We start from the raw sequence: 19,771 nt of genomic DNA on the forward strand, positions 1-19,771 counted from the left end.
TTATTTCGTCCGACGGAAATTACCATCGGATTTTGCGGCGGATTACCAGCTCAGGAAACTAATTAATTACCGTCAGAAAGATTTTGCGGCAGATTACCAGCTTAGGAAACCAATTAATTATCGAAGGATTTTTCCGACAGTAATGTTGGTGCCAAACATGTTGTTTCGCGCCATGTTACCATTGGATTATTCCTACCGTAATTCCAACGGTAATGTCAATTTTTTTTTTAGAATTTGAAATAAATGGTTAATTTTAATTTTAAATATAAATTTTTTCATACAATTAATGGTCAATTCATAAATAAAGAAGACTATTTTATTTAAAATAAATAAATAATACAATGTGAAATTAAATAAAAGTCAAGTACACCAAATAAATGTATGAAACAATAAAACAAAGACCTAATGATGTGTGGAAAACGATCCAACACAAAACTCACCGGCAAGTGTACCGGGTCGCATCAAGTAATAATAACTCATATGAGTGAGGTCGATCCCACAGGGATTGAAGGATTGAGCAATTTTAGTTGGGTGGTTGATTTAATCAACCGAACAAGAGTTGATTTGAGTGATTTATAATTGACAAAAGCTAAATTGCATGAAATTTAAAGGGAGAGGGATAATTGACACGAATTTAAAGTGCAGAAGAATTAAAAGAGCTGAATCTTAAAGTGAAAGTAATGTAAATTGCAGAAACTTAGATTGCAAGAAATGTAAATGACTGAAGCTTAAAGTGCAAGAAATGTAAATTGCAGAAGCTTAGAGTGCAAGAAATGTAAATTACTTGAATATTAAAGGGGTTAGGGAGCTGGGATTGCAGAATCTAAACAAAGAAGAGTAAATTGCAACAAGTAGAAGAGTAGAAGATGAATTAAATTGAAGTAGATCTCAAACAGAAAGGTAAATTGGCTTGAAGAAGCCTCAGCAGATGAACAGAAAGGAAAATGCAAGATCTCAGGGGTCAAGATATAACACCCTCACTATCAGAAGTCACGCTTCCGGCTGCGCTACTCTGATAGCAAGGAGTATTACGACTACTTTACATACTAAATACTAAAATAGGAGCCTGTGACTCGACACTATATCGCTGATTTCCTTAAAAACCGGAAATAAATACTTTATTTTAAGAAAAATACAAACAGGCATAGGTTCATATACAAGACTCATTACATAATAACTCATAATATAATATACATATAAAACATACAATTCCTATCCCTCTTACAAATTTGTAATAACAAAGACGAGGGAATAAAATAATCTAATTAATACAACAACATATCAACCAAACGCAGTATAACTCTTCTTAACGCTTCTTCATCCGGTTCTTGAAAAGGTAAAGCTGTAGGGGGGTGAGAACCTAACCACACGGTCTCACCACGGAGTTTCAAAGTTGTCATAAGAAGATATTTAATAGGAAAACTGTTTTCAAGCTCAGTGATTATCATTGCCTTATGAATCTTTTAAAAAAAAACCAATAGGTAATCGTTTAAAACCTTTTCAAAGAAACAATGTTTAATCTTTCAGAAATCCGAAACTTTTCCTTTCTTATAAGAAAATCTCAATCAGAAACCAACCACGCAATCAAACAACACAATCATTAATTCAGCACCAAAGTTCAATCTCAAATGTAGCACGTCAAGACAAACACAGGCAAGGCAGACAAGGAAAGCACAAGTAAGCAGCAGTTACAGCAAATAGTTCAAGTAGCAGTTACGAACAGTTTAGCAATTAGGCAAACCAAAACAAGTTCAAACTCAAGCAAAGCATACAAATGCATATGATGCATGCCTGTCCTATGGCTGATGAGGCTCATCTGTCGGTTATCCAGCCAACCCGACAAGTCTGAATTGTACTTAGACTGTCCCCCGACGTGCATCCCCAAGAGTCTATGCATAGCTTTTTCTCAAATAATCAATATTACTCAATGGGGGTAACATTCCCGGGAATTTATATAGTGCCCAGTCACACACTTACGTCGTAGGGTCAACAGAGTATCGAGTTTTCAACCTGGTACACGTGGTGGCAAGCCACGGCACTTAATCCAGGGAACCTCGTATCTCAGATATTTCAAATTCATAAGCCATATGAATAATTCAAGTTCACATCTCAACATAATCAACATCATAATCATCTATCAATCCAAATCTCATTTCCAAGTTCATTTCAAAGCCATATTTCAAATAAAATCCTCATCATCCTCTTTTTCATTCTGTTCGTTAACAATCTCAATTCCAAAACAAAATTCTTTCTTTGATAGACAAATCAATCTTAAAACGTATAATGCTTAAAAACAAGTCTTTTTAATTAATTACTTTAGATAAAAACTTTTAATTTTATAAAATTTCGGCAGCATCTCCTCTAAAACTCGGACACTGCCACCCTTTTCGGGTCCCATCCAAACATCTCTCAAACCTTTTCTCAACCATTTCCAAATCTCAAACATTTTCCAGAATTGAACCAGTTCCAATGTCAAATTATTTTCAAATCAACCAATTCTAACAATAAAACTCTTTTTAAAAATCGAATCAACTCAAATATTAAATCATTCATAAAACCAAACCAACTCACAATCAAACCGCTCCCAGAATCAATTTATTTTCATATCTCAAATTATTTCCAAAATCGTTTCATTTATATTACTAAATAAACTCTAAAACCAAGAAAATCCACCTTTCTTAATAATCAAGTAAATGACATTCCAAACCGGTTTTTATCCACAACCACACACCACTCACGCACCCAATAATTCAGTCCAACAAACCATCACATCCATAAGACAAATATAATCACAGAAGTAAATCTCTTTGCATCAATATCTATTTATCACAACTCTGTAATATAAAATAGATTTTAAGAAAACCCTACCTCGACTCGTCGAAACCATAACTTAAAATGCGTCAACGAAACCATTTCTCTTAACCCGAAACCAACAGCAACCGCAAACTCAGTCCCTGATCACTTTTGCAGCACTCACAGCAACTTAAAAGCAACATGCAATGCTCAAAACACAACCCTACGTTACCAGAATCTCAGAGTTTATAACCAAACATAACAGAATATTAACACGGCTTTCCGAAACATAAATACTTACCGAACTAAGAAAATGAAACAGCGGCGGTCGCTGAATTGGTTTAGCGGCAGCTCCGGCAGCCACCTCGAACGGCAGCGGCGACCAGAACTCCGGCAACGTCAACTGAAACAAACATACAGCGATGATTAAGCTCCCGGAAATTCAAAGAAAGCAAAAACCAACTTAAAACCTTACCGGCAGCAGATCTCAGTGGCGGCAGAGGCGGCGGTAACCCCGACGGCGGCGCTGACAGCGACGGCTCCCTCCGGTGACTACCCAACCACGACGACGGCAAGGAAGCCATGGCAGCGGCGGCAACAAGCTCCTCTCCCGCGGGCTCCTCCTCTCTCCTGACGCTCTCCCTCTCTCACGGGTCTTCCTCTTCTCTTCCTCGGCGGCGTGATGACAGATCCGACGGCGGTGACATGGTTGGACATGTTCGGCGGTGAAGCAGCTTAACGGCGTGGTCTTCCTCCAAGGTTTGGTGAGGACGCGACGGTGGCGGCGGCGGCGAGACCCAACAACGCCGGTGCGCCTTCTTCCCTTCTTCTCCTCTCGGCTCTCTCCTCCGCGTCGGTGCTAACGAGCGATGGCGGCGAGCAGCCCGGGCCACCAGCGCTAGCCGTCCCCCTCTTCTCTCTTCTCTAACTCTGTTTCGTTTCTCCCTCTCTCCCTCAACGTTTCTTTCTTTCTTTCTTTTTCCCATTTTCCCTTTCTATTTTCCTTTCTTTCTCTCTTCTGTATTGTTCCTTGTTCCCTGAAGCTGTTTAGGTATTAGGTTTGGGGGAAGGGAATGACGGTGGGTTAGAAGGTTAGGATTAGGATAGTTTAGGTAATTTTAATAAAATTAGGGGTATAGAGTATTAGTTTAAAACCTAATTTAATCTATTAAAATTATTTTGAAAATGTTATTTGATTGTTAATTTACTAATTAACTTTTAATCAAATATTTTAATTTAAAATTAAAGACAATATAATTAATTTTCCTTGTTTATAAAATTAAAGTATTAAATTTTAGAATCTCAATTGTTTAACTAAATCGTATGAAATTCTTATTCTTTTGCAACTGTTAAACTGTATAATTTAAATATAGAAAAGTATTCAATAACTATAAAATTAAGTAAAATTTCTAATTTGATTGTCAAAACTTGATTTAATTACTTCTAGTAAAATAATTTCTAAAATAAAGTCTTTAATTTATAAATGAATTGAAATTAACTCATAATAATATTTTTTTGAAAATTATGGGTCTTACACAAGAGACTAGAAATCCAAGTCTAGATCTCACTACCTTCCTTGATCCAATTCAAAGATCAATTGCAAGAGAATTAAAGATCAAACAGTAGAAAAAGTAAATTCAAATTTCAATTTCTCAAATGGTGCAGTGAAACGAAAACAGAGAGAGATCTCAAGGTGAGATTGAGACAGAATTTCCTCAATTCTCAACACCCAAGACTCAAGTAAAGCTTTGCAGAAAATGAAAACAAGAAAACCCAGAGGAAGAGAACTCAATTCTCCTCCCAATTCTCCAAGATCCAAAATCAAAGTTACAGAATGAAAAATTCTAAAAGAAAAGGTAAAAAGTTCAAAGTAAAAGTTTCGGTCCATTCTAAATCAAACTAACTTCTATTTATACACTTCCTTCTATTGATCATTAAGCCTTGAATTTGGGCCTTGGCCTTGATGGAATTGGATTGAAGATAGCCTCAGTTGATTGCTCTTGGACTTGAGAAGAAATCCGTTTGCAATTTGGACTCTGGAGCATTCACGTTTGAGTCAACGTTTGAGGCAAACGTTGACTCAAACGTTTGCGTGTAAATATTATGCAGAACGGTGCTCTTTTTGTCACTCACGTTTGAGTTCACGTTTGAGGTCAAACGTGAGCTCAAACGTGCTCCCTCCAAGGCCATTTTGCAGCCAACGTTTGACCTCAAGTTTGAGGCAAACGTTGGCGCAAACGTTAGTCCTCCTGGGTGTTAAATTGTGCCAACGTTTGACCTCAAGTTTGAGGCAAACGTTGGCGCAAACTTTGGCTTCTCCAGGGCTTGTTTTTGAACCAACGTTTGACCTCAAGTTTGAGGCAAACGTTGGCACAAACGTGAGCTCTTCCCAGGGTGGTTTTGCTGCCTTCATTTCCATTGCTGCCATCCCCTTTCTTCAACCTTCCTCCAAGCCTTTTGGTCACCTGTCATCAATCAACAATTGCATCAAAGCTATGCTAAAATCATGAAACTTGTTATCATTCTTGACATATAAGCAATTATAGCACAAAACCTCATGAAAATGCATCAGTTTACTCATGGTTGATTGAATCCAAATACACATGAATTTCCACCCAAATGGCTTACTTGTAACCCAAGAAAGTGTATAAAACCTATAAAACAAGTAAAAATTGCTTGAAAAACTAGGATAAGATGACCTGTCATCACAACACCAAACTTAAACCTTGCTTGTCCCCAAGCAAGAAAAGAATTATGCTCAAAGGTTCTTTCAATTAGAAGTGGATTGAAGAATAACTTGTCATATCCTGTGAGTGAAGTGATTAAGTGACAGTGGGGTGAACTCTCAATTATATGCTCATGCAAGGGCTTCAGTGCTTACTAGTCCCTACATCTTGGAAGTCTTAGGTCCTAGGACTTTTATCCAAATGATATCATGGAGATCTCTCTATAGGTAATCACCTTGAAGCAGCTTATAATTTCTGTGTTTTGGCCTTGATTCTAAGTGTCATGTCTCAAAGCAGCTCTTTAGATAAGCTTTCAATCAATACTCCTAAACCAGTTGGTTTTAAGGTATTAGGTGTTAAAGCACCCCTAAGGATTTACTTGCTCAAGACTCTCTCTTTGACACAATTCGACCACAAGCATTTACTAGGATAACAACTCTTTGAGTTCTTGTTTCTTCCTTCTTTTCTGCCTAGTAATTGTTGCTCAGAACCTTGGGCCATGTTCTTTTTGTTTTTGTATTTTCTTTATTTTCTTTTGTTTGCTGCTTCTTGGATCAAAAAATGTTTGAGAATCTCCATAATACTTCTTTGAACTCTATGTCCTGCCTATGAGCTCCCATGCAAGTTTTCATAAGCATGCAACCTCAATGCATAATCATGCAACTAGAACCACCACTTCTCCTAATCTTTTGCTTGCCTCAAAACTGTTTAATTCTTCAATCCTTCTTTTCAAAGAACTGTCATGTGATGCCTTTTTGAGACATTGAGTGCAAACAAGTTTGGAGAGTATAGGGTTGTGAATGATCAAGCATCTTAATTATTGAATTACAGAGAAACTATACTAGACAGACAGAAAGACAAACAAGGGTACAATATCACTTTCAATCATAGCAGTGTCTGATGCAAAATAATCACTTAACAATACAACCTTTTGGGGTTTACTTGCTTTACTCCTCATCATCATCATCGCTGGTCTTCACATTCCTCTTTATCTCTTTGATTGATGATGCTTAATCCTCCCAAAAACTTGAATAAACCTCTGCAATGATATTGAAAGTTGCTTGTTCCCCAAGCACTTGAAAGAAGAAATGGTTAGCATGCATGAATCATTTGTGGGCTTTTGAACTTACTTTGGTGTGGGAACACCAAACTTAGTACCTTGCCAATGATTCTTATGCATCAAATTGACCATATGTGGAACTCTTTTTTTTCTTTGCTAAAGGTAATAAGACTAAAAACTATCAAACAGACATTGGTTAAGTAATTTCTCTACTTGCTTGGAGCTAGCAACCATTTATGCAGAAGGATAGAATGTGTTTTTAAATGAGATTTTTGGTGGAACACCAAACTTAGCATTCTTCATTCTCCCTTAAATTGTTTTGGTGTGCAACACCAAACTTAGCTCCTTGCAATATAGAGAAAGTTGCTTAACCTTTTTATTGAATGGAAAGAAAACTACCTCAGGTTGGGTTGCCTCCCAACAAGCGCTTCTTTATTGTCATTAGCTTGACATTGGCCCCCCTTTAGGGTGGTTGACGACTGCAGTGTCTCAGCTTGTCCCCCCTCACTGTGAGCTTCCTTTTTGTTCCTTGATGCTCAATTTCAGCATGCTCAAGTGAGAGTATTTTGCAAACTGTGTAGCAGTCATTGGCTTGTTGGCTTGTTCCTAACTGTTGATAAATCAACTGTACTTCATCACCCTTGGAGAACCCCTCACTTGGGATCTTCTTGTTCCTCCACCCCTTCTGAGTCTTTTTCTTGCTTTTCTTTCTTCTTTTTGTTGATCTTTTTTTTTTACAGAGGACCTTGTTTTGGGATTTTCCTTCTTAGTGGTCAACACTTCAATTTCTTCTTGAGTTCCTTCATCACTCTGCATCATCTCATTCTTTTTTCTTCTTACTGTGTTGTCTGTTTCTTGCTTTGGAAGGTGATTACTGGTTGTCTTGTTACTTCCTTCCTTCCATTGCAAGTCTTCCTTGTCAGTTTCCATACAATTCTTCTTTTCATCAATGAGCTGTGTTTCTGGAAATACATTCAGAGTGATGCTTTCATCATGCATTCTGAGGGTCAGCTCTCCTTGCTCCACATCTATAATGGCCCTAGCTGTGGCAAAGAATGGTCTTCCAAGTATGATGGAATCACTTTCATCCTCATCTGAGTCTAAGACCACAAAGTCTGCAGGGAATATGAATTTGCCCACCTTAACTAAAAGGTTTTTAATCACACTCCTGGGACATATCACTGACTTATCCACCAGTTCCAGAGACATTTGTATTGGCTTCACTTTCTCTATACAAAGCTTTTTCACCAAAGAAGAGGGGATTAGGTTGATACTTGCTCCTAAATCACACATTGCCTTGTTGATGATCAATCTTCCAATGGTACAAGGCAGAAAGAAACTTCCAGGGTCTTCAAGTTTGGGTGGAAGCCCTTTTTGAATTAATGCCCTGCATTCTTCAGTGAGCATTATAGTTTTGTTCTCATGCCAACTCCTCTTCTTGTTAATAAGCTCTTTCAGAAATTTGGCATATAGAGGCATCTGCTCTAGTGCCTCAGCCAAGGGAATGCTTATCTCCAACTTCTTGAAAGTCTCAAGAAACTTATGAAAGTGTTGATCATTTGCTTCTTTGTTGAACCTTTGGGGATATGGCAGTGGAGGTGTAAAGCTTTTCTCTGCTTGCTGCTGTCCTTGGGTTTGTTCCTCCTTTTCTCCCCTGGAATTGTGTGGCTGGTTGTCCTTCTCTTTGAACTTCTCTGGGACATTTTTGCTTGTTGTCATGTCCTTGTTGCTAGCTTCCTCTTTTTCTGTTGGTTCTTTGTTGCTTTCCTTAGGCTTCTTGGTTGCTTCTTTGTTGTCCACCAATGTCTTTCCACTCCTTAGCTATATAGCTTTGCACTCTTCTTTTGGATTAGGAATGGTGTCGCTTGGTAATGAGCTCGATGGCCTTTCAACTGCAATTTGCTTGGAAAGCTGTCCAATCTGCCTCTCCATATTCTTCATGGAAGCTTCCTAGTTCTTTGTTGTCATCTCTTGGTGCTTCATTATTTTCTCCATTAAAAGCTCCAAGTTGGTGATCCTCTGAGAGTCTTGTGAGATTGGTTGGTTGTGGGGTGTTGAGGGTTGATGGTAAGTGTTTTGGTTGGTGGTTTGATTATTGGATGGATGATGGTTAGAGTTGGGATAATTGTTTTGTGGTTTTCTGTATGTATTTTGGTTATTATTCTGCTGGTTGTTATGGTTTATGTTTTTCCAACTATTTTGGGTTGAATTCCTTTGCCATGGCTATTGAGTCTGAGTGTGATTGTCTCCCCATTTGAGGTTGGGGTGGTTCTTCCAGGATGGGTTGTAAGTGTCACCATAAACCTCATTGTGTCCAGAGCCTTGATTGTGCATATAGTTCACTTGTTCTTTTTGTTGATCTTCACAAGCTTCTTCACCTTGCCCCCATGTGGTTGATGGCTGAATTGTATTTACTGCTGCAACTTGGAGGCTATCAATCCTCTTGGCCATTTGCTCAAATTGTTGTTGAATTTGCTGCTGCATCATTTTGTTTTGAGCTAGGATTGAGTCCACTCCTTCCAACTCCATCACTCCTTTCCTTTGTGATGGTTGGCGTTGTCTTTGGTGAGCAAAGAAATACTAGTTGTTAGCCACCATATCAATGAGATTTTGGGCCTCCTCTGCAGTCTTCATCAATTGTCAAGATCCTCCAGCTGAGTGATCCAGAGCCTCCTAAGATTTCAATGTCAAGCCTTCATAAAAATTCTGCAATATGTCCCATTCATTGAACATTTTAGGAGGGCACTTCCTGATTAGAGCCTTATATCTCTCCCATGCCTCATAGATGGGTTCAGTATCCATCTGTGTGAATGTTTGTACTTCAGTCTTCAATCTAATAATCCTCTGAGGCGGGTAAAATTTGGCAAAGAACTTGCTCACTAGATCTTCCCAATTGTTGATGCTATCTCTTGGAAAGGATTCCAACCATTGAGTAGCTTTGTCTCTGAGGGAAAATGGAAATAACAGCAGCTTGTAAATGTCAGGATGTACACCATTGGTTTTGACAGTATCACAAATCCTAAAAAAGGTGGATAAGTGTTGGTTTGGGTCTTCAAGTGGCCCTCCTCCATAGGAGCAGTTGTTTTGAACCAAGATGATGAGCTGTGGCTTCAGTTCAAAATTGTTTGCATTAACATTTGGGGTAAGAATGCTACTCCCACAATGTCTAGGATTTGCAAATGTATAGGAAGCCAAAACTTTTCTCTGTGGTGGATTGTTGTTGTTGTTGGTTGTTCCTACTGGTGGATTTGTTGGGTTTGTTGAGTGTTCTTCTATATCTTGGAACTCTTCTTCTGAATCCTCTTCTCCAACAATGCCTTTCCCTCTTTCTGCTCTTCTTAATCTCCTGAGGGTTCTTTCGTCTTGTTCACAAAAAGTGGGTATAGCTCCCCTTGTTCCTGACATACAACTAAAACAAAGAAAATCACACAAAACCAGAAAAATAGTAACACTTCAATCCATTGCTAGAGTGAAGTTTTGGTTAGCTTAGGCAAAAATTTAAACAGTTAATGTGTTAGGCAAAAATAAAGAAAAATTGCTTAATCTAGACATCCACCTCACTTAATCATTGTCAACCTAATCAATCCCCGGCAACGGCGCCAAAAACTTGATGTGTGAAAAACGATCCAACACAAAACTCACCGGCAAGTGTACCGGGTCGCATCAAGTAATAATAACTCACATGAGTGAGGTCGATCCCACAGGGATTGAAGGATTGAGCAATTTTAGTTGGGTGGTTGATTTAGTCAAGCGAACAAGAGTTGATTTGAGTGATTTATAATTGACAGAAGCTAAATTGCATGAAATTTAAAGGGAGAAGGATAATTGACACGAATTTAAAGTACAGAAGAATTAAAAGAGCTGAATCTTAAAGTGCAAGTAATGTAAATTATAGAAACATAGATTGCAAGAATTGTAAATGACTGAATCTTAAAGTGCAAGAAATGTAAATTGCAGAAGCTTAGAGTGCAAGAAATGTAAATTACTTGAATATTAAAGGGGTTAGGGAGCTGGGATTGCAGAATCTAAACAAAGAAGAGTAAATTGCAACAAGTAGAAGACTAGAAGATGAATTAAATTGAAGTAAATCTCAAACAGAAAGGTAAATTGGCTTGAAGAAGCCTCAGCAGATGAATAGAAAGGAAAATGCAAGATCTCAGGGGTCAAGAGACTAGAAATCCAAGTCTAGATCTCACTACCTTCCTTGATCCAATTCAAAGATCAATTGCAAGAGAATTAAAGATCAAGCAGTAGAAAAAGTAAATTCAAATTTCAATTTCTCAAATGGTGCAGTGAAACGAAAATAGAGAGAGATCTCAAGGTGAGATTGAGACAGAATTTCCTCAATTCTCAACACCCAAGACTCAAGTAAAGCTTTGCAGAAAATGAAAACAAGAAAACCCAAAGGAAGAGAACTCAATTCTCCTCCCAATTCTCCAAAATCCAAAATCAAAGTTACAGAATGAAAAATTCTAAAAGAAAATGTAAAAAGTTCAAAGTAAAAGTTCCGGTCCATTCTAAATCAAACAAACTTCTATTTATACACTTCCTTCTATTGATGATTAAGCCTTGAATTTGGGTCTTGGCCTTGATGGAATTGGATTGAAGATAGCCTTAGTTGATTGCTCTTGGACTTGAGAAGAAATCCGTTTGCAATTTGGACTCTGGAGCATTCACGTTTGAGTCAACGTTTGAGGCAAACATTGACTCAAATGTTTGCGTGTAAATATTATGCAGAACGGTGCTCTTTCTATCACTCACGTTTGAGGTCAAACGTGATCCCTCCAAGGCCATTTTGCAGCCAACGTTTGACCTCAAGTTTGAGGCAAACATTGGCGCAAACGTTAGTCCTCCTGGGTGTTAAATTGTGCCAACGTTTGACCTCAAGTTTGAGGCAAACGTTGGCGCAAACGTTGCTTTCTCCAGGGCTTATTTTTGAACCAACGTTTGACCTCAAGTTTGAGGCAAACGTTGGCACAAACTTTGGCTTCTCCAGGGCTTGTTTTTGAACCAACGTTTGATCTCAAGTTTGAGGCAAACGTTGGCACAAACGTGAGCTCTTCCCAGGGTGGTTTTGCTACATTCATTTCCATTGCTGTCATCCCCTTTCTTCAACCTTCCTCCAAGCCTTTTGGTCACCTCTCATCAATCAACAATTGCATCAAAGCTATGCTAAAATCATGAGACTTCTTATCATTCTTGACATATAAGCAATTATAGCACAAAACCTCATGAAAATACATCAGTTTACTCATGGTTGATTGAATCCAAATACACATGAATTTCCACCCAAATGGCTTACTTGTAACCTAAGAAAGTGTATAAAACCTATAAAACAAGTAAAAAATTGCTTGAAAAACTAGGATAAGATGACCTGTCATCACCTAATATCTACAAATTCAGGTAGTCGTCGTTGTCAGTTTCGTGGCCCTAAGTCAGGGGTGTAGGATTCGGTGACGATGTCCATGTGCCACCAGTGCTACCACTGCCACCAGCAAGGTCGATGCCAGCGGTGTGCATCTGCGCCTGGTACACATCCATCTAAGCCTCCATACGCTGCATCTGTTCCAGCGACTCACTAAACTCCAGCCTGAGCTCATCCATAGACATCACGTGGGTGAGGATCTCCTGATTCCTCTCCTGATAATCATTAAGCTCCTAAGCCTGCTAATGAAGGCTGCGCTGGAGCTCCTGCACTTGGAGCTTTAAATCCACGCCTTCCTCGAGTTGGACGGCTCGACTGGCGGTAGAGCCTGACGATGGCCTCAACATCGATGTGCGAAGGCTGCTGGTGAAGAACGACCTCATCCCCTATACGCTATTATTGTATGAGGCTGAGGCGGTCTCGTGCCAAACTGCATCGGGGTCAATGACTGAGGCCGCAGATCCATCAGCGGCGTCTTCCCTACTTTGCTGAGACTGCAGAGTCGCGGCCTCTAGTCTCTGTGTGTAAGACTCCTGTGCAATTAGCACAAGTTATTGTGATTAACTAAAACAGATATATAGTTAATCTCTAATAATTTCGTAGCAGAAGATAATCAGTTGTATGTTTAATCACATAATGGTCCTGAGAGCGCTGATCAACAAAACTCGCTTTGTTCTCCTTCAACATGTGGGTATACTTGAACGTCTCCTCCAATATGGCCTCACGTTCCAATGACTTCAACTACACCAGTTCCATTGAAATACAAAATTAATAGAATGCCTAGTAATGATATGCAAAATAGATAACATAACGAAGTTATTAACAATATTAAAGGAACTATATACCAGCCTGGCCTTCGTCTTCATGAAGGTTGCCGAGCCGCCAGTGTACTAGGACGACCTGGTCAATGCCTATTAGCTCAGTTGGTGAGACGCCAACGCCTGAACCCCGAGTCGGTCTTCGAATGAGCTAACAGGCCCTTCCTTACCTCCGGTCAGAGCCAGCGCGTCCGTTGGTCCCGCCCATGACGAACATCATCCGGCATCTGCTTGAGTCGCCGACCCATCTTATAGTGGAATATCTTCCAAATAGCCAGGCCGTGCTCAGCATCCAGAATAAAGTGCAGCTGCAACAAAGAAGCTTTAAATTTAGGTAAACAAGATAGAGGATATAAACTAGCTAAAAAGGTTTAAAACAGAAACAATGAAAGTAATTACCGTCCATTTCTCAAACCAGCGCTGCCTGGTCTCAGCGGAGATATTTGTGTAGCTGGGTTAGGGCTGGTCGTACATAAGCTTTATGACCTTCGTCATCTCCTGCGTACATGCGTTCTGGTTCGGACAAAAACCTAACAACAACCCACAAATAAGAATCAACCCTAATCATTAAATCTAGAAAGAGTAAAGTATCGTTTTTGTCCCCAACATTTCGGGTAAGTCTCAAAGTTGTCCCTAACATTTAAACCGTCCTATTTAAGTCCCTAACGTTTTAAAATTGGTTCAATGTTGTCCTGCCATTAGGGATCCATTAACAGAATTGACGGCGGGACAAAATTGAGACGATTTTGAAATGTTAGGGACGTAAATAGGACAAAAACGTTGGGGACAAAAACAATACATAGAAATAAATTTTAATTTTATCTTTTAATAATATCAATTTTTTTCGCAAGAGTATGTACTATTTATTCTACAAATATTTCATGATGAGTAAAAATCTTTAAGAGTAAAATTATAAAAAATAAATTTATTTAGAATAAAATTAATATGATTAAGTTTAATTTAGTTAGATGTAGTTAAAAAATAATTGAATAACTATGAACCGTAAAAAATTGATATTATTGAAGGATAAAATTAAAATTTATTTTTATATATCATTTTTGTCCCCAACATTTTTGTCCTATTTAAGTCCCTAACGTTTCAAAAATCATCTCAAATTTGTCCCGCCGTCAATTCTGTTAACAGATCTCTAACGGCAGGACAACATTGAGTCAATTTTGAAACGTTAGGGATAATTTTGGAACTTACTCCAAACGTTTGGGATAAAAACGATACTTTACTCATCTAGAAAACAAGAATCAGGAATCATAATCATGAAAACTAGAAAATAATAACCAGCAATTCAAATGAACTTAAATCCACTAAAGAGGAATCAGGTTTCAGGAATTTTCAGTAATTACAGGAATCATAATCAATAAAAGAATTTCTGATATTATTGTTTGACTAACTCAAACATAAACAAATTAGACTATTTGTTTATATATAAAGTGCTCTTCTTCTGTTTTCTTATTTTTCTTTGGTCCAAAATGGAGAAATCTAACCGTTTTAATATGTTGGAGTGTTGAAAGTTGAAACAAATTTTAGCAGGAAATAGTTTTATGCTTAGAGCTTTGACACTTGAATAACTAGTATCTAATTACATGAATTTTAAATAATTACTATCTACATCAACTAATCCATCTCTAGTGCAAGCTTCTAGCAATTAAACAAGTACTAACTACAAGAGAAACCTGCACAGTGAGACAATTATTGGTGGCTAACAAGTACTAATAATTAACTTATTTTATTAAACAATGTAAGTCATACCAAGAAATGTGAAGGAAACATTCTGCTAGAATAATGCTATTTGATGAATTTGCCATAATGTTTCGCAACTATTAAGCAACTAAATAATCTAAAAACTGAGTTGATAGTATAAACGGCATAGGAAATTCTTACCGGAAGATTTTTTCGTCAAACGCAAATTATCGGCGGCTTTTTTCATCAGTTCTTTCAATGGATTGTCGAGCTTAAGTTGATGATTAATCCGACGGTACATCCACCGGTAGGTTTTTTATTTTTCATTTTTTTTCAGGAACTGTTTAGCCACAACTAACAGTAAATCAAATTAAAATACTTATTAACAAAATTGTTATTAGAAATCTAAAATTAGCAGAGAAAACAACAAATTATTTTATTAAAAATAAATGGTACGAATACAATAAAATGTCATAGAAGAAGAGTAATGTACCCTAAACTAACAAAAATGCATAAAACTCTAACCCTACAGATCCTGATAATCATCGGTGGTGGCAGCGTCGTGGTCCTTCTGCTGAGGCGGCGGAGTTGGTGCTGCCGTCGGTGCCCCACTAGTAGCGTTGTCGCTAGAACCAGCAGCGCCGCTGGCTCGAACGCGCATCTGCTGGCTGTACTCCTCCATTTGCTGTCACAACCGATTGAGCTGCTCTAGCTTCTCCGTTAGGTCTGAGCTAGCAGCAACGCGTCCAAGAATCTCTCGATACCTCTACTCAGACTGCTCCTGTTGCTGGTGAAGCTCCTGTCTTAGCTTTTGCACCTCCTCCCTCAGGTCGATAATTTCCTGGGGATCAGCAAGGCTGGTGGCAAAGGCAAGAAGCCGACAACACGGAGGAGCAAAGGCCACTGGCGAAGAACGAGCCCATCCCGTAGCGGTGATTCTTGTAGGGTCCAGAGGTGGTCTCGCACCAAATCCTGTTGTATTCCACGATTGAAGTATCGGAGATGGCTTCGTCGACTCCACTAGGCAACTGAGATTGCTGGGTCGCGGCCTCCAACCTCTGCTGATACTCCTCCTGCGGCACACACGCTATTTGTGATTAGGATAATAGTTAAATAATTAACTTTAGACCAAATAAAGCTGAAATTTAGGATTAATTTAAACTCATATAATGTGTCACCGACCGCTCGTCAGCAAATCTCTCCTTGTTTGCCTTCAAAGTATGGGTATACTTGAACGTATCCTCTAGTGTCACCTCTCGATCCAACGACTTAGACTGCAAATTAATATATCAACCAAATAATAAAATAAACGAACAAATTAAACAACAATAGACAAATATATATGATGCAGGAAATCTTAATTCTAATTTCGAAAACATAATTTTAATTTTTTTATTTCATTAAAAATATTATAAAAATTTTGACAGAGTCTCTCAAAATTTGGATTTAGCCACCCTTGAAGGGTTCCATCCAAACTAAATTAACATCATTATTTTCACAGTCAAGCATTTTTGAATTAATTTCAGCAACAGGAATCAGCAAATAGTTAAATAATCCAACATTTTCCAGCAATCTCAGAGCCTATCTAACCTATTCTAACCTATCCTAACCACCTAAATCCACAAAAACTTAAAATTAAACACTCTAAACTCTACTAACTACTTAAGTAACTTGATAATGAAAAAGGAAATTAAACACCTTAAACTCTACTAACTAATTCAAGTGACTACTATAACAAAAAACAATGCCAAAATTCTTACCAGTCTTGTCTTCGTCTTCATGAAGGTCGTCGACCCACTCGTATACCCCGACGACCGGGGCGAAGTCCTGTTGGTGATGTTTATTAAACGGCGACGCTTGAACCCCTCGTTATCTCTAAAATGAGCCTCTAGATCACGCTTGATGTTTGGACGGGTCCACGAGGTTAGGTAGTCTTTTCCCTGACGAACATCGTTCATCATCTGCTGAAAACATTTGGTTGTCCGGTGGTCATACATCTTCTGGATCATGAGGTTATGCTCTACATCCCATATGAATTTCAACTACACAAAGTGATTCACCAACATTATTTAGTTGGAAAAAATACAATTCAAATACAGTAAATTAATTCTAACCAAATTGGGTTCTTACCGCCCACTTCTAAAACCAACGCTCTCTAGTCTTAGCCGGGATCTGCGTGTAGATCGGCCACGGATGGTCGTACATGGACTTAATAACCTCAAATATCTCCTGTGTGCAAGCATTGGGGTTTGATGCAAACCTATCAAAGAACAAACCGCACATTAACAATCAAATAAGATAAACAAACTTAGCATAAACTAAATTAAGATAAACCAACTTAATATTAAAAAATTAAACTCATGACTGCATGCCATCAGGCTAAATCCTCAGCCGGATGACGGGCGGTGGTGGAAGGGCATCCTGCTCGGGGGCATTGGAGGTATCACCCACCGCAGGCTCTGTCGACATCGTCGTTGCATCTGCAGGGGGCGTAGCAGAAAGAGGCACCCAGTTTGGGTTTGGGACCATGATAAATTGCTAGTCCGATGGACCCGCCTGTGACGTTACAAGGGTCGACGGGGTAGCTAGGATAGCGGGCGATGACTAGGTAACCCTAGGGGATTTGGTGGAAGCCCGCCCTCTACTACGACCACGTGTTCCACTCGACCTACCTCTGCTGCCTGTCGTCATGTCTGTACAGTGAATATATTAATAACATAACAAACACCAACCAATAATAACATAAGAAGAAACTCAAGAAATAACAAATAATTCAAAAAATGGTTTAGTTAAGTAAATAAAAAAAAGGAAATTACATAGTGTTTAGTTTCAAAATAATTAAATTAGACTTTCAAACCATTTTAGCTTTATTCTATCTTATTTTCTTTTCAAAGTATTCTAACTTTCATAGCATTCTAACAAAGCATTCTAACTTTGTTAACAATTTTTCAAAACATTCTAACTTTCAAAGCATTCTAACAATCCAAAAAATTATCCTATGTGAACTCAAAAAAGCACAAAATAACATGATGAAACATCACTAACAATGCATACGGCAGAACGCTGTAATTAATCAGCATAAACCAGCACTTCCAGCAGCAATATGAATAAGCAAAATAAGCATAAAAATAGTAATTTTCTAATAAAGCAACAGTAACTAATGAATCATCAAAACAGTTAAGCATTACTCAAACAAATTCAGCAACAATGCTTCAGCTAAATTTACAGTAAAACGCAGAATTAATTATTCAAACCAATTCAAATAATCCCAGCAACAAAAATCGGCAATCTAAGATAATAATTCCAAAGACATTGAGTAGAGACCAGAACCTATCAATCTAACTAAATTATCCTAACCTCACCACCTAAAATCAATTTACAACAAAAATTAATCTACCTAAACTATGTACTAAAAATCAACTAACTAAATGAAATTAAGATTAACTAAACGGATATTGAATAGCATGAAAAATAGATTCAATGGAAACCCCTAACCACTTAAAATCAACTAAAATAGAAATTAATCTAATTAAACTAATTTGGAGAGAGAAGAGAGAAAACCTTGAACAGTAATGCGGTTCTAGTAGCGGCGGCGGCGGCGGCCTTTCCAGCGACAGTAGGGCAACAACGGCGAGAACAGAGAAGGGGGCATTTCGAGCAGCGGCGGCAGGGCAGGGCAGGAGAGAGAGGAAGGGAAGAGATTAGAGATAGAAACCAATTTCGAAATAAAGGGGAAGAGGGTTCGCGGTTCGAATTTAGGGCACAATTACCGTCGGATTTACCATCAGATTAATCTAATGGTAACGTGGTGCGTGTAACCAAAATGCAGCGTTTCACTAAACAAGGTTTAGCGTCGGATTTACTCGCCGGTAAATCCGATGGTAGCTAGTGCGCCAAAATTTATTTTTTTCCTCCAATTTTTGTCGTCGACATTCGGAACATCAACTCCGACGATAATATTTTAGGGTGACGAATTTATTGTCAATTCCGATGGTAAATTTGACGAAAAACTCGCCGCTAATGCTTGACGCCAAATCCGACGGTAAATTTGACGGCTCTCAGCGTTTTTCTTGTAATGACCTTAGGTGGTATCTTAGGATTGAATGAATATTCTATATGCAACTAGCTTAGTACCCATAAGGCAGAATCTTTCTTGCGTGTTGGAGGAGGCTGCACATCTTGAACTACTTCAGTTATTTGAGAAGACCAACTACCAGAAAAATCACCATGTTCAAAAGGACAAGCTGGATAATGACAATGCAACAGCAACACCGTTTTGTCCATACAAAAATATAGGATCATTAGGAGGCTCAACTGTAACACACTTATCCTCGACAACATAGTTGAAGCGTGCGCTAATGTCTACAATTCGTTACCATTAGAAATCTGCAATTTGATTAAAGCTTAATCCAGATACCAAACAACAATGTGAAGAAACTTTCATTTACTAAGACCCGATCATGAATAAGACTATATATATAATTGATAACTAAGGCTGAGCTAAAATGAGGACTTGATTGTTGAATCGGTCAAATTTTATTATTGGGGCAAATTTAAAATATTGAAATATTTATAAAAAAAATTCGTCGTTTTAGATTTATATTAATTAATACGTAATAATTAACATATTATATGATATATCATATTCACTGCTTAATATTAATAATAATAATAACTATTTAACGATAAAAACATATATCAAACATAATAATAAAAATAAAATAATCAAATTTTATTTTTTATTAGAATTTACTTGTAAATTGGATTACGAATATATATTCAAAATTTTTTATTCGATTTTATTATGTACAAATTGAATTCTGATATGATCTAATAAATTTGTGGATCGAATTATATCTATAAATTTTAAATATGTACAAATAAATAATGTAAATCTTGTGAATCGGATCTATATTCGTACCGCCCTAGGTAAAGCACTAAAGCATCACCTATTTCATACGTTTGATGCAGTGGTATTAATTAGGCAATGCAAATTTGGTCAATTTATTTTTCTTATTCGGTTATGTTTTCTTCATACATCTGTAATAAGAATCTGCTAGAGAAGTAATACAGTATTTATACAATATATACAATGGTCTATTTATTTAGTCTAATATATGAGTTAAAAAATGAACAAATAGAATAAATATTAATAGATATATGTATAAACATGCATTAATGGAGTATTTCTTAATACCTCCTTTCTCATTTAAAATTAAAATAATATATACTTTAATTTAATCTATTCGACCAT

At 37.7% G+C, this 19,771-nt stretch overlaps 1 protein-coding gene and 1 long non-coding RNA gene across 2 annotated transcripts in view; both read right to left on the reverse strand.

Moving 5' to 3' along the window:
* The window catches only part of LOC110270918, a 53,697-nt gene that overhangs the window by 8,958 nt on the left and 24,968 nt on the right, over positions 1–19,771 (reverse strand). The gene's annotated exons all lie outside the window — the stretch shown is intronic.
* On the reverse strand, positions 1,284–3,287 carry LOC107638905. Its single transcript, XR_001619890.2, has 4 exons — positions 3,269–3,287; positions 3,095–3,196; positions 2,869–3,016; positions 1,284–1,342 (listed from the first exon to the last, which is right to left on the reverse strand). It is a non-coding gene; the product is annotated as an uncharacterized LOC107638905 (long non-coding RNA).

This window comes from Arachis ipaensis, chromosome B04 (genome assembly GCF_000816755.2).
Source record: "Arachis ipaensis cultivar K30076 chromosome B04, Araip1.1, whole genome shotgun sequence".
Classification (NCBI taxonomy): Eukaryota; Viridiplantae; Streptophyta; class Magnoliopsida; order Fabales; family Fabaceae; genus Arachis; species Arachis ipaensis.